Below are 16,096 nucleotides of genomic sequence, written 5' to 3' on the forward strand. Positions count from 1 at the left end.
GGTTCATCGGGCCATATGAAGTCTCCGAACGAGTTGGTCCAGTTGCATATCGTTTGATTTTGCCCCCTAAACTTGAAAAGATTCACGACGTCTTTCATATTTCGATGCTTCGACGCTATAGATCTAATCCGTCGCACGTAATTAGTCTATCAGAGGCCGAAATTCAAGCCGATATAAGTTATGAAGAAGAACCGATTCGTATCCTAGCTCGTGAAGTGAAGGAGTTGCAAAACAAAAGGGTTCCGTTAGTAAAAGTGTTATGGCTCAAACACGGGATGGAAGAAGCTACTTGGGAACCCGAGAACTCTATGAAAGAGCGTTACCCAAACCTATTTACCGGTAAGATTTTCAGGGACGAAAATTTCTTAAGTGGGGGAGAGTTGTGACAGCCCAAAATTGACCCTAGTCGGAATTTGGTTTCGAGACCACAAAACCGAGGCATAAAAATAATTTAATGTTCATTTTGATGCTTATGATATGTGTTAATTTGTGTGTGACATTTTTGATGTTTGATTTAGAGTTATAAATGTGAATTTCACTAGAAAGGACCTAGTAGAAAACTTTGAAAGTATGATGGGGAAATGTGTGATGACTAATTAAAGCATGCATGCAAAACAATGGCCTTGCATGTCAAATATCCCTCTTTTATAAGAGGTGGCCGCCATGACAAGGAGGATGGGCAAAACATGTCATAGACATGTTTTGTTGGTGCATTAGGGAGAAGCATTAAACTAAGGGTATGGGTAATAAAAAATGAAAAAAAATTGTGTGTGAAGGCTTCTCCCTCCCCATTGCCGTGTATTGAAGAAAAGAAAAGAAAAAATTGTTCATCCATTTCATTCTCTCTTGACCGAAAATACTAAAGAGGAAGGAAGGAATTTTTGCTTCATGTTTGGTTTGGAAGGGATTAGGAAGAGATTTGGCTATACTTGCATCAAGATTAAGGTATGTTTGAGGTTGTGCCATGAGATTCATGCATGTTTTTAGTTGCTAGCTTGATGTTCTTATTAGCCCATGGTTCAAATCTTTGCTATGTCATGGGAATGATATTCGCCAAAGTGGATGTGGTGTTAATGCCATTGCATGCTAAATATCAAGCTTGATAATGATACATGCGATGGGGATTGAGGACTCTTAGATTTTCTTTTAGCATTTTTGAATGAGATGCGAGTTCTTTGTTAACCATGACCAAATTGAAACGGTATGGTGTTGTGGTGTATTCGCCATGGTATATCCATAAGTATGTTTCATGCATGTTGCATGGTAGGTAAGATTTGAGCTTTGGATATGTGTTTCTATTTGGATATAAGCAACTTGAGATTCGCCCTTGCACCTACATGAATATATGTTTGCACATGATGTATTGGTATGACATATATACTATTTCAAGGTGTATATTTGCTTGTGATGATGTTTGGTTATGAAGTAAATGAGAGATGTGTATTGAGCTACAATATGTAATGCGTTAGTTAGTAAAATGTATGCTGTTTTTTGTGTGGTATTAAGTGTATAATTGGCCTCAACATGGACATGCATATTCGGCCACATGAGGGAGTTGGTGTGCATGCATTCGGTTAGAGGCAAGCATATTGATGCCTATTCTTGGCTTGGAAAATTCGCTAAGGAGAGTACTAACTAATGTGTTGAATTCGATTCGTGATTTCGTGCACATGTGACTCTAATGTCTAATGTATATAAGGGCTAAGTACCTTGAGCTTCACTTTGATGTTTGAATGAATTGTATTGAATTGCTTGTTGTGATTAAAATGTGCATGACCGTTGTGTACTTGAGCTAAAGGATGGCCATATGACCATTTAAACTCCTTGTCATATTCGCCATAAGCTATCATAATGAGATTTTAATAAGTTAAATTTGTGTGAATTAGCTCAAGAGCTTAGAGGACCACAGTTGGATAAGGGAAAGGAAAAGTGATTGAATAGCCGTCGAAATCGCTCGACAACATCCGAGGTAAGTCTTCGAGTAATGACCCTACTTGAATTATATTGAAATCATGCTCCTTGTGTGTGGCTATTGAGCCGAAATTGTAAAGGTTTGATAAATATTTTGTGTTTGAGCCTTAGTAACGAAAATGAAATATGGATGTGTCGTGATTATTGATATATATGTACATGAGCATTTGAATGATACCGGGCTAAGTCCGAAGGCATTTATGCTAGTGATTATATCGGGCTAAGACCAAGGCATTCGTATGAAGTTGTTATATCGGGTTAAGACCAAGGCAATTGTGCAAGTTACTAAATCTGGGTTAAGACCCGAAGGCAATTGTGCTTGTGGTTATATCCGGTTAAATCCCGAAGGTACGTGACTCGGAAATGAGCAATCTTGCTGTAAAAATTTCAGTTTATACCCTTGTGAAAATTCCAGCAAAGAGGTATGTTCGTATGTGCTTGAATTAGTTGAGTCCTTACAAGTAAGTATTCGCTCAGTTGATAAACGAGCTACCGGCCTTTGGCTAAGTTGTTCTTTTGTGTATGAACATAAGGGTCGGTAATGTGAAGTAAGTATGATTATGAGAATGTGTATTAATAAAGCGATTCATTTAGTTATGTAAATGTAATACTTTAGTCAAAGCTGATTTCATTACTTGAGACTTACTAAGCATTAAAATGCTTACCCGCTGCTTTGGCTCTTTGTTTTATAGATTTTGCTCGTTAGCTATCAGATTCGGGATCATCAAGTCGAAGTCATCCACACTATCAAAGCCCCCATTTTGGTACAATTTTGGTTGAACTTTGAAATGGCATGTATAGGACTACCCTTTTGTTGTAGGTCATGTACCTTTCGGTTTTGTGTAAACTTGGATAGCCATGCGAAAATGGCTTATATACATTTTTAGCATAGTACTATAATCATTTGTATGTTGATCATTATGAGGTATGGAATGGTTTTGAAACGATTAGCCATTGGAATGGTTAATCATGATCACACTTTGTGCTATGTATGCAAAAAGGGCCAATTGAATCATGGAAATCTTGAAATAGGTAAAGCCTACCTTAAAGGCAGATGCTGACAGCAGCAGTGATGTGGATGTGAAAAATCACTAAAAATAGTAGGAATGGTATTATATAGTGAATAAATTATGAAAATGAACCTTGATGAATCTACTTTCATATGGAAGAAACGAAACGGTTATATGAGTTATATGTTAAGAGATATTTAAGTTCTCGTGAAACAGGCCAAGAACGGTTGCTGGATCCCCTGTTCCGACTTTGGAAATTCATTTTAAATTAACCAGAGATAATTAGGAGTCATGCCATATATGTATAGATTCCTCTCTGAGTCTAGTTTCTATAGAAACAAACGGCATCAGAATTGAAGCCCTGTACTGGGAGATATCCAATTCGTAATACGTGAAGGTCAGAGTAGTCGAACCCTGGATTAGGGGAGACTTTAACTAATAAACTGTACTAATTATCCCGACCAAAAATTCTAGAAAAAAAATATTTTGATGGAATTATGAGTCTAGTTTCAGGGGAAAATTACGAAACTGATTTTCGAGCTTTAAAACTCAAGATATGATTTTTAAGGCGATAGTGACGCAGTAACCAGCTAGTCTGGAATTTTTTTTTTATGGACTGTGAAAACAATTAAGTTAAGTCTGTGTGCACCTTGTGTTCGATTCCGGTAACGGACTGGGGTACGGGGTGTTAAAATTTTATTGGTATCAGGGCTACGGTTTAGTCAATTCTAGGACTACCGTAATACGTTTGGGTCTAGCTATACATGCCATTTTGTGATAAATTGATAGTGTGGTGATTTCTGACATTTGAATTTGTGTTTATTTATAGTAATGGATCCCGATCCCAACCGAAAGCGATAGTGATGATGTGGAGAGTGTGGCGCTGCTCAAGACAAGGGACATGCACGCGGACTCTCAACCTGTCGCTAGCAATCTGAATGATGAGGCTAGGCAAGCTTTCTATAGCGTGATGAATGATTGGTTCAACCAATACATTCGAACTAACACTACTGTTCCACAACCTCCATTCCCGACTAATACGACCCCGCACCTACAATGCCTCCCAGAATCGACCAAATAAGGTCCAATAAGCCCCAGTTGATGTAATCCAAAACATGGGGCTACTGAATTTAAAGCTACGGATAGCGACGATGCCGAGCAAGCTGAATTTTGGTTGGACAACACTATCCGGGTACTCGATGAGCTATCTTGTACACCCGATGAATGCCTAAAGTGTACTATCTCCTTGCTACGTGATTACGCCTACTATTGGTGGTGTACTCGACTTCATGTTGTGCCCCGAGAGCAAGTAACTTGGGAGTTTTTCCAAACTGAGTTTCGGAAAAAGTATATCAGTCAGAGATTTATGGATCAAAACGGAAGGAATTTCTTGAACTTAAACAAGGTTCCATGTCGGTTCATCGACTACGAACGAAAAATTTGTGAGGCTTAGCCAGACGCTGAATGCATTTCTTGAAGTCGTGATGTAAACGCTCAAGATGGGTGAATGATGATATAAAGTCGTATGTTGGCATTTTGGAAATCGAGAGTTTGTGGCTCTTGTCGGCGAGCATGCAAAGTGAGGAGCTCAAGATGGAGAAAAGAAAAGCTAAAGTGGGAGCAAAGGAGTTTCAGAAGAGGTCTTGGGAAGCCCTTCCCATATCATCAAAGAAATTCAGAGATGGCTTAGGCGGTCTAGAGACACTTCGGGCTTTTCTAGACGAGATCGCGATCGACCCCGTGACTACACGAGTCACTTCGATCGCAGGTGGAAATGATCGTCGAGAGAGAGCGAGTGCCAATATTGTGGCAAATGGCATTAGGAAGTTGTAGATTCCGTGACCACTCCTATTACAAGTGCGTGGCGATTGACCACTTCATTAAAGATTGCCCAAGGTTGTCGAGCAGAATATAAATCGAGTGGGAAACCGGTGCTACCATCGCCGAGGTAGACCATCCGAAATACGGCAATGCTAGTGATGGTCGAGAGGATCTAGAGATGCTAGTGAATACCGAATGTTTTTCCCAAGAATTACCGGGTTTGCCACCTATTCGGAGATAGAGTTTGCTATTGAGCTTGTACCAGGACCACACCGATTTTGATAGCTCCGTATCGTATGGCACCAACGGAATTAAAGGAGTTGAAAGCTCGTTGAAAGAGTTGGTGGATAGAGGTTTTGCTCGCTTGAAGTTTTTCACCTTGGGGTGCACAAAGTGTTGTTTGTGAAAAGAAGGACGGAACCATGAGGTTGTGCATCGACTATCGTCGACTTAATAAAGTGACAATAAAGAACAAATATACGCTATCAGATATCGATGATTTGTTCGATCAACTGAAGGAGCCTCGGTGTTCTCAAAAATAGATTTGAGATCGGGCTATTATCGCCATGAATCCGAGATTCAGATATACCCAAACGCGCCTTGAGCGAGATATGGTCACTACGAGTTCTTAGTGATGCCGCTTGGGCTCACTAATGCCCTCGGTATTTATGGATTTGATGAATCGGATCTTCGCACCATATTTGGATCGGTTCGTAGTTGTGTTCATTGACGATATCTTGGTCTATTCAAGAGATGAGACCGAACATGCGGAGCACCGGGATTAGTGTTGCAAATTTTACGGATAAGCGGTTATATGCTAAGTTCAAACAAGTGTGAGTTACGGTTAAGAGAGGTTAGCTTCTTGGGTCATGTGGTATCTCAGATCGGTATTCGAGTCGAATTCGAGCAAAATTTCAGCCATACTTAATCGGAAGCCTCGAGAAACATTACCGAGGTTCGAGCTTTTGGGACTTACTGGTTACTACCAACGGTTTGTAAAAGGATTCTCGATGATAGCCACACCCATGACGTAAACCGCTTCGTAAAGATGTCAAGTTCGAATGGACGGAAAAGTGTCGAAAAGTTTCGATCAATTGAAAACTCATTTGACGGAAGCTCCAGATTAGTGCAGCCTTAATCGCAAAGAGTTTGTCATCTATAGTGACGCATCCCTACTTGGGTTAGGTTGCGTATTGATGCAAGAAGGTCGAGTTGTGGCCTATCGTCGAGACAATTAAAGCCACATGAGAAAAATTATCCCACCCATGATCTCAAATTGGCTGCCATCGTATTTGCCTTAAAGATATGGCGACATTACTTATTTGGTGAGAAGTGCCATGTGTATTTGGATCACAAAAGTCTCAAATATTTGATGACTCAAAGAGACTTAAATCTGCGACAAAGACGTTGGCTCGAGTTGTTAAAAGATTATGAGCTTGTCATTGATTATCACCGGAAAGGCTAATGTGGTTGCGGACGCCTTAAGCCGAAATCCTTTGCTTGCTTTCTGAGCGATGAATGTACACTTGTCCATTCTACCCGACAATGTGTTAGTAGCCGAATTAAAGGCCAAACCATTATTGACTCATCAAATATGTTGAGATGTTGCATCCTCGAGTTTAGTGGTTCATGGGAACGGTACTTACCTTTGATTGAATTCGCTTACAACAATAGTTTTCAATCAAGTATTAAGATGGCGCCTTACGAGGCCTTGTACGGGCGTAAATGCCGTACACCATTGTTTTGGACTGAGCTCGGTGAAAGCAAAATTTTCGGGCGGATTTGATTAAAGATGCTGAACAGAAAGTAAAGGTAATCCGTGAAAATCTGAAGATAGCCTTCGATCGTCAAAAGTCGTACGCGGATCTGAAACGAAAAGACATTGAGTATCAGGTGGGAGACAAAGTGTTTCTTAAAGTTTCACCTTGGAAAAAGATACTCAGATTTGGCCGTAAGGGCAAATTGAGTCTGAGGTTCATCGGGCTATATGAGATATCCGAACGAGTCGGTCCAGTTGCGTATCGTTTGATTTTGCCCCCCTGAACTTGAAAAGATTCACAACGTCTTCCATGTTTCGATGCTTCGACGTTATAGATCTGATCCGTCACACGTAATTAGTCCATCAGAGGTTGAAATTCAAGCCGATATGAGTTATGAAGAAGAACCGATTCGTATCCTAGCTCGTGAAGTGAAGGAGTTGCGAAACACAAGGGTTCCGTTAGTAAAAGTGTTATGGCTCAAACACGGGATGGAAGAAGCTACTTGGGAACCCGAGAACTCTATGAAAGAGCGATACCCAAACCTATTTACGGTAAGATTTTGGGGACGAAAATTTCTTAAGTGGGGAGAGTTATGACATTTCAAAATTGACCCTAGTCGGGAAGTGGTTTCGGACCGCTAAACGAAGTCACCAAAATGTTTGAACGTAATATTTATTGTCTAGAATATGTATTTATGAATGTGTGAAAATTTCAAGCTTCGATTTAGTCGATTGCATGTGAATTCAGTTATTAGGACTTGTGTGACACTTTTGAAACGTGATAGGCTAATCTATAACGACCTAATAGTGCATGTAATCAAAAGGGGACTTGCATGTCAAATTTCCCCCTAATAGCTAGTGGCCGCCATGACAAGGATTATGGGTAAAACATGTCATAAAACATGTTGGGACAATGGTGTATGTAAGAAAAAATAAAATAATGAGCATGGGAATTTAATAATGAAAGGAACAAAAAAAAAGAGAATAGTGAGTGTCCCCCCTTGTCAGTGAGTTGAAGAAAAGAGAAGAAAAAATTTGTTGTTCATCCTTTTTTCATTTCTTTGAGCTGAAATTCTAAGGAAGAAGGAAGGGTTCTTGCTTCATGCTTGGTTTGGAAGAGGATTAGGAGGAGGTTTGGCCATACTTGTGTCTAGATTAAGGTATGTTTGAGGTTGTGCCATGAGATTCATGCATGTTCTTAGTTGCTAGCTTGAGTTCTAATTAGTCCATGGTTCAAAACTTTGCTATATCATGGGGATGATATTTGGCCAAGGTAGATTTTGTGTTAATGTCATTGCATGCTAAATATGAAGCTTGTTAATGATACATGTGATGGTGGATTGATGACTCTTGGATTTTCTTTTTAGCATTTTTGAGTAAGACATTAAGTTTTGGAATTGATGGAATGGAGAGTATGCTTAAGTTGTGTTATGAACAACTATGTGTTAAATCGAGGTTTGCTAAGGTAGCTATTAAGGTGAAGTGCAATGTTAGTGATTGATTAATAGTGTATATACATGTATGCATATTCGACCATCAAATTAAGAGGATAGGTGATGATGAGTCTATGCTTTGTACATTCGGCCATATATATATATATGCATGTGTGATTGGATTATTGATAGTAGGGCTATAGCATATGGTTATGAGCCGAATAGCTAAGAGCATGAGGTAGCAAGATAAAAATTTTTACCATGTCGTTCCGTATGTCATAAATTCATTAAATTGTGAATATCAATGTGTGTAGCAAAGCGGTTGAATGAGTTAATTTATTTGTTTAAGCTCAAGATCCTAAAGGAGAGGCGTCCAACAAGGGGAAATCGAAGGTCATCGAGTAGCCGACTTGGAATTATTTTACACCACACAAGGTAGGTCACTAAGCATATATTTTGTATTGATTTAAATAGACATAATGTCTATGTAATTATGCCGAAAGGAATGATAAATTCATATACATGTATGTATATGGTGATGAAAGTATTGAATGAAAAGAAAAGAGGTGAGATGTATTGAGTTGTTGATTTCGGCACTAAGTGTGCGGGTATAAACATTTGTGATCATGAGAATGACACTAAGTGTGCGGGTTTAAAATTTGTACAGCACTAAGTGTGCGAGTTTGATCATATAGCACTAAGTGTGCGAGTTGATTATATAGCACTAAGTGTGCGGACTCACTATATGCTTTTGAATCACTATTGACACTGAATGTGCGACATTATTGAGTCGATCACCGACAGCGGATCGGGTAAGTACCTTGAGTTCATGGCTAATAGGCGCTATGTTTATATTTGGAGTTGAGCTTGGTAAGTTTCGAACCTATGTGACAATTTAAATTGAAGTCACGTACATAAGAATTATCGTGGAATAAGTGAAAGGTCATGTAGATGTATGATTGTACTTGAAAACAAAATGGTGTATAAAATGCTTCAAATATCCTATTGATTAGTATATGGAATGTGAATGTGTAACTTGGTATGAGATTGAATCGAAGGTCTAAGGAACTATGGTATAGTTCGGTTTGAATGGAGTAATTAGCCTCGCTCCATTTTGTTTCCTCTTGTGATAATGTTATTAATGGTTGGTAGTGCATTGCTTATGACTTCATCGAGTTATATACTCATTCGGTGTTTGCTTGTCACCTATTTTAGGTTTCTTGGACTCGACTTTTTGCGTATTCGGGACCGTCATCAAGTCATCACACCGCTAACAACTTTTGGTATTTTCTTTGTAGTTGGTCTAGGAGTACATTTCGGCATGTATAGGCTGTTATGCTTTGTTGAAATTTGGTATGTAAACTTTTAGCCATGCGAAAATGGCGTAAATGTTCGGTTGGAATTGGTTTTGTGATGTTTGGACACAAATCATGGTTATAATTTGGGACATGCATGATGAATTATTAGTTAAATTAAGGGAAAGTCATGAAATAGGCATGGTTTGTTTTAGTAATAGATGCTGACAGCAGCAGTGGTGTGGATGTGAAAAAACACTAAAAATATCAGGAGTGGAATTAAATAGTGAATAAATTATGTAAATGAGCCTTGATGAATCTACTTTCATATGGAAGAAACGAAACGGTCATATGAGTTGTATATTGAGAGATATTTAAGTATTTGTGAAACAGGACCAGAACGGTTTCTGGATTCCCTGTTCCGACTTTGGAAATTCAATATAAATTAACCAGAGATAATTAGGAGTCATACCATATATGTATAGATTCCTCTTTGAGTCTAGTTTCTATAGAAATAAACAGAATTAGTATTGAAGCCCTGAACAGGGAGATATTCAAGTTGTAACGCACAAAGGTCAGTGTAGTCGACCCCTGTAACATGGGAGACTTTAACTAATAACTGTACTAATTGGCTCGACAAAAAATTCTAGAAAAAAAATTTGTAGATGGAAATATGAGTCTAGTTTCAGGGAAAAATTACAAAACTGATTTTCGAGTTTTGAAACTCCAGATATGATTTTTAAGGCGACAGTGACGCAGTAACCAGCTTGTCTGGAAATTTTTTTTATGGACTGTGAAAACAATTAAGTTAAGTCTGTGTGCACCTTCTATTCGACTCGTAGCGGACGGACTGCACGGGTGTTACATGTGTGCACCTTGTATTCGACTCGTAACAGACTGCATGCGGGTGTTACAATTTTATTGGTATCGAGCTATGGTTTAGTCGGTTCTAGGACTACCATAGCACGTATGAGTCTAGCTATACATGCCTTAATGTTAATGTTTAAATGTGTGATGACTTCGACGGTTAAAATTTTTGTTTTGATTAGTAAATGGATCCTGTAGAGAGAACCTTGGCGGATGACGTTGAAAGTGTAGCGGCTGCTCTGCGCAAGGGACGCCACTGTTGAACCTCGGTCATCTGCGAATAATCAAGGTGAGGGGGCTAAACAAGCCTTCTTCACCATGATGAATGAGTGGGTCGCACAATATGCCCGAACCAATCCGGCTGTCCAACAATTCCCGAATTTGAATAATCCACCCCAAGAGCCCGTAATGCCATCAATTACTGATCCTGTGAGCCTAAGTAAGCCACCTGTAGACTTGATTAGGAAGCGAGGTCGAGGAGTTCAAGGCCATAGTTACCGATGATACCGAAGGGTGAGTTCGCTTGATAACAAAGATTGGTGTTTGATGAACTATCATGCACACCGATGAATGTCTAAAGTGTGCTATATCCTTGTTGCGAGACTCGACTTACTATTGGTGGAGGACTTTGATTTCCATAGTCCCAAACGAACGAGTTACTTGGGATTTCTTTCAAATAGAATTTGAAAGAAATATATTAGTCAACCGCTCATCGATCAAAAGCGTAAGGAATTCTTGGAACTCAAGCAAGGCCGTATGACAAGTCGAATACTGAACATGAGTTCGTAAGACTCGATCGGTATGCCCGGAGTGTGTGGTGATGAGGTTGCTATGTGCAAGAGATTTGAAGAAGGATTGAATGAAGATTTAAAGCTACTAGTGGGTATTCGGAAATAAAAGAATTCGTAACACTAGTTGAACGAGCTCGCAAGGCGAGGAACTTGGAAAGGAGAAGAAGAAGGTTGAATTTGAAGCTAGAGACTATCACAAAAGATCGTGGGTAAAGCTCCATTCTCTACTGTAAAGAAGTTCGTGGAGGACACTAATAAATCGAGGACGATCGAGGAATTTCCATTAGAGCACGACCATCGACGGACTCTGAGTTACTTGAGTAGCTAGTGTGGGCAATAACCGTCAAGAGAAAACCTGAATGCCCCCAATGTGGGAGAAGACACATAGGTGAATGTTGGGGTAAGTCTACCAACAGGGCTGTTACGGATGCGGTTCAAGGACCACTTCATTAGAGATTGCACGGAGCTTGATGAGAAGAATAGGATGCAAGGTGCAAGACCTAGTGGAATGATGACTAGAGGTAGACCACCGAGAATTTCAGGAGGTAGGGGTGGTAGTCGAGAGAGGGCCTCGACACTACTGTTCGGTCCGAGACCAGTACTCTGCTAGAGCATATGCCATTCGCAAGCACGAGAGGAGGCATCCTCCCCGATGTTATCACCGGTACTTTCACTCTCTTTGATACTAGTGTGATTGCGTTGATTGACCCGGCTCTACTCATTCATATATGTGAAACCTTAGCATCCAAGAAGACTCTACCGTTGAGTCTCTCGAGTTCGTAATCCGAGTGTCAAATCCTTGGGTCAATATGCGCTTGTTGACAAAGTGTGTAAGAGATGCCCTCTAATGATCCGAGAATCTGCTTTCCTACCGATCCGATGCTTTTACCATTTGATGAATTTGATGTTATTCTTGGTATGGACCGTTGACCGTATATGACGTGATGGTGAGTTGCAAAAGAAAAACCATTGATTTAAGGTGCGCAAATAACGAGATAATTCAAGTTGAGTCTACGGACTTAAAGGGTTGCCATTTGTAATATCATCAATGCCGCTCGTAAATATGTAAGAAAGGGTGCGAAGCATACCTTGCGTATGTACTTGATGACAAAGAGTTAGAAAAGAAACCCGAATCAGGCTGCGGTGGTTTGTGAATACCGGACGTTTTCCCGAAGAATTACCGGGTTTACCACCTGTTCGGGAAGTAGAGTTTGGTATTGAGCTTGTACCTGGGACTACGCCAATTTCGATAGCTCCGTATCGTATGGCACCAACGGAGTTAAAGGAGTTGAACGCTCAGTTGCAAGAATTGACGGATAGAGGTTTCACTCGACCAAGTTTCTCACCTTGGGGTGCACCAGTATTGTTTGTGAAAAAGAAGGATGGAACCATGAGGTTGTGTATTGACTATCGTCGGTGAATAAAGTGACAATAAAGAATAAATATCCGTTATGCGTATTGATGATTTGTTTGATCAACTAAAGGGAGCCTCGGTGTTTTCAAAGATAGATTTGAGATCGGGTTATTATCGATTATGGATTCGAGATTCTGACGCACCCAAAACCGCTTCGAACGAGGTACGGTCACTACGAGTTCTTAGTGATGCCGTTCGGGCTCACTAATGCCCTCGCGGTATTTATGGATTTGATGAATCGGATCTTCGACATGATTTTGACCGGTTCGTAGTTGTGTTCATTGATGACATCTTGGTCTATTCAAGAGATGAGACCGAACATGCCGAGCACCGAGATTAGTGTTGCAAATTTTACGGGATAAGCGGTTATATGCTAAGTTCGATAAGTGTGAGTTTCGTTAAGGGAGGTTAGCTTCTTGGGTCATGTGGTATCTCGCATCGGTATTCGAGTCGACCGAGCAAAATTTCAGCCATACTTAGCGAAAGCCTCGAGAAATATTATTGAGGTTCGAGCTTTTGGGACTTGCCGGTTACTACCGACGGTTTGTGAAAGGTTTCTCGATGATAGCCACACCCATGACGAAGCTACTTCAAAAAGATGTTCATTCGAATGGACGGAAAAATGTCGAAAAGTTTTGATCAATGAAAAATTATTTGTGGAAGCTCAATTTTAGTGCTGCCCGAATCGGGCAAAGAGTTTGTCATCTATAGTGACGCCTCCCTACTTGGGTTGGGTTGCGTATTGATGCAAGAAGGTCGAGTTGTGGCCGATGCGTTGAGACAATTAAAGCCACATGAGAAAAATTATCCGACCCATGATCTCGAATTAGCTGCCATCGTATTCGCCTTGAAAATATGGCGACATTACTTATTTGGTGAAAAGTGCCATGTGTATTCGGATCACAAAAGTCTCAAATATTTGATGACTCAAAGAGACTTAAATCTGCGACAAAGACATTGGCTCGAGTTGTTAAAAGATTATGAGCTTGTCATTGATTATCACCCAGGAAAGGCTAATGTGGTTGCGGACGCCTTAAGCCGGAAATCACTGTTTGCTTTATGAGCGATGAATGTACACCTGTCTATTCTACCCGACAATGTGTTAGTAGCCGAATTAAAGGCCAAACCATCATTGATTCATCAAATTCGTGAAGCTCAAAAAGTCGACGATGAGTTGGTTGCAAGACGGAAATGAATGTGTGCGAATGTGGAATCGAATTTCAAGTTGATGATGACGATTGTTTGAGGTTCGAAATCGTTTGTGTATTCCAAGAAATTCGAACTTATTTCGATAATTCGAACGAAGCTCATTGTAGCCGAATGTCAGTCCACCCGGGGAGTACGAAAATGTACAACGACCTAAGACGTCAGTTTTGGTGGTATGGTATGAAACGAGACATTTCCGATTTTGTTTCGAAGTGTTTAATATGTCAGCAAGTGAAGGTGGAACATCAAGTGCCTACGGGTCTACTCCAACCGATCATGATACCTGAATAGAAATGGGATCGAGTAACGATGGATTTTGTATCTGGGTTACCAGTGTCGGCAAGTAAGAAAGATGCGATTTGGGTCGTTGTTGATAGATTGACTAAGTCGGCTCACTTTATCCCCGTGCGTACGGATTTTTCAAAGGATAAATTAGCTGAATTGTATGTTTCTCAGATTGTGAGATTACACGGGGTACCTATTTCTATCGTGTCGGATAGAGATCCGAGATTCACCTCACGATTTTGGAAGAAATTGGAAGAAGCTTTGGGTACCAAGTTGCATTTCAGCACCGCCTTTCACCCCCAAACCGATGGTCAATCCGAGCGGATAATTCAGATACTTGAGGATATGTTGAGATGTTGCATCCTCGAGTTTAGTGGTTCATGGGAACGGTATTTACCTTTGATTGAATTCGCTTACAACAATAGTTTTCAATCAAGTATTAAGATGGCGCCTTACGAGGCCTTTTACGGGCGTAAATGCCGTACACCATTGTTTTGGACCGAGCTCGACGAAAGCAAAATTTTTGGGGCGGATTTGATTAAAGATCTTTGAGTAAAGTAAAGGTAATCCGTGAAAATCTGAAGATAGCCTCCGATCGTCAAAAGTCGACGCGGATCTCAAACGAAAAGATATTGAGTATCGGTGGGAGACAAAGTGTTTCTTAAAGTTTCACCTTGGAAAAGATACTCGATTTGGCCAGAAGGCAAATTGAGTCCGATGTTCATCGGGCCATATGAGATATCCGAACGGGTCGGTCCCAGCTATGTATCGCTTGATTTTGCCTCCTGAACTTGAAAAGATTCACAACGTCTTCCATGTTTCGATGCTTCAACGTTATAGATCTGATCCATCACACGTAATTAGTCCATCAGAGGTTGAAATGCAAGCCGATATGAGTTATGAAGAAGAACCGATTCGTATCCTAGCTCGTGAAGTGAAGGAGTTGCGAAACAAAAGGGTTCTGTTAGTAAAAGTGTTACGGCTCAAACACGGGATGGAAGAAGCTACTTGGGAACCCGAGAACTCTATGAAAGAGTGATACCCAAACCTATTACCGGTAAGATTTTGGGGATGAAAATTTCTTAAGTGGGGAGAGTTGTGACACCCAAAATTGACCCTAGTCGGGAAGTGGTTTTGGGACCGCTAAACCGAGTCACCAAATGTTTGAACGTAATATTTATTGTCTAGAATATGTATTTATGAATGTGTGAAAATTTCAAGCTTCGATTTAGTCGATTGCATGTGAATTCAGTTATTATGACTTGTGTGACACTTTTGAAATGTGATAGGCTAATCTATAAGGACCTAATAGTGCATGTAATCAAAGGGGACTTGCATGTCAAATTTCCCCCTAATAGCTAGTGGCCGGCCATGACAAGGGATTATGGGTAAAACATGTCATAAAACTTGTTGGGACAATGGTGTATGTAAGAAAAAATAAAATAATGAGCATGGGAATTTAATAATGAAAGGAACAAAAAAAAGAGAATGGTGAGTGTTCCCCCCTTTGCCGTGAGTTGAAGAAAAGAGAAGAAAAAATTTGTTGTTCATCCTTTTTTTCATTTCTTTGAGCTGAAATTCTAAGGAAGAAGGAAGGGGTTCTTGCTTCATGCTTGGTTTAGAAGAGGATTAGGAGGAGGTTTGGCCATACTTGTGTCTAGATTAAGGTATGTTTGAGGTTGTGCCATGAGATTCATGCATGTTCTTAGTTGCTAGCTTGAGTTCTAATTAGTCCATGGTTCAAAACTTTGCTATATCATGGGGATGATATTCGGCCAAGGTAGATTTTATGTTAATGTCATTGCATGCTAAATATGAAGCTTGTTAATGATAAATGTGATGGTGGATTGATGACTCTTGGATTTTCTTTTTAGCATTTTTGAGTAAGACATTAAGTTTTGGAATTGATGGAATGGAGAGTATGCTTAAGTTGTGTTATGAACAACTATGTGTTAAATCGAGGTTTGCTAAGCTAGCTATTAATGTGAAGTGCAATGTTAGTGATTGATCAATAGTGTATATACATGTATGCATATTCGGCCATCAAATTAAGAGCATAGGTGATGATGAGTCTATGCTTTGTACATTCGGCCATATATATATATATATGCATGTGTGATTGGATTATTGATAGTAGGGCTATAGCATATGGTTATGAGCCGAACAGCTAAGAGCATGAGGTAGCAAGATAAAAATTTTTACCATGCCGTTCCATATGTCATAAAATCATTAAATTGTGAATAT

This window comes from Gossypium arboreum, chromosome 13 (assembly GCF_025698485.1).
Source record: "Gossypium arboreum isolate Shixiya-1 chromosome 13, ASM2569848v2, whole genome shotgun sequence".
In the NCBI taxonomy this organism is placed as follows: Eukaryota; Viridiplantae; Streptophyta; class Magnoliopsida; order Malvales; family Malvaceae; genus Gossypium; species Gossypium arboreum.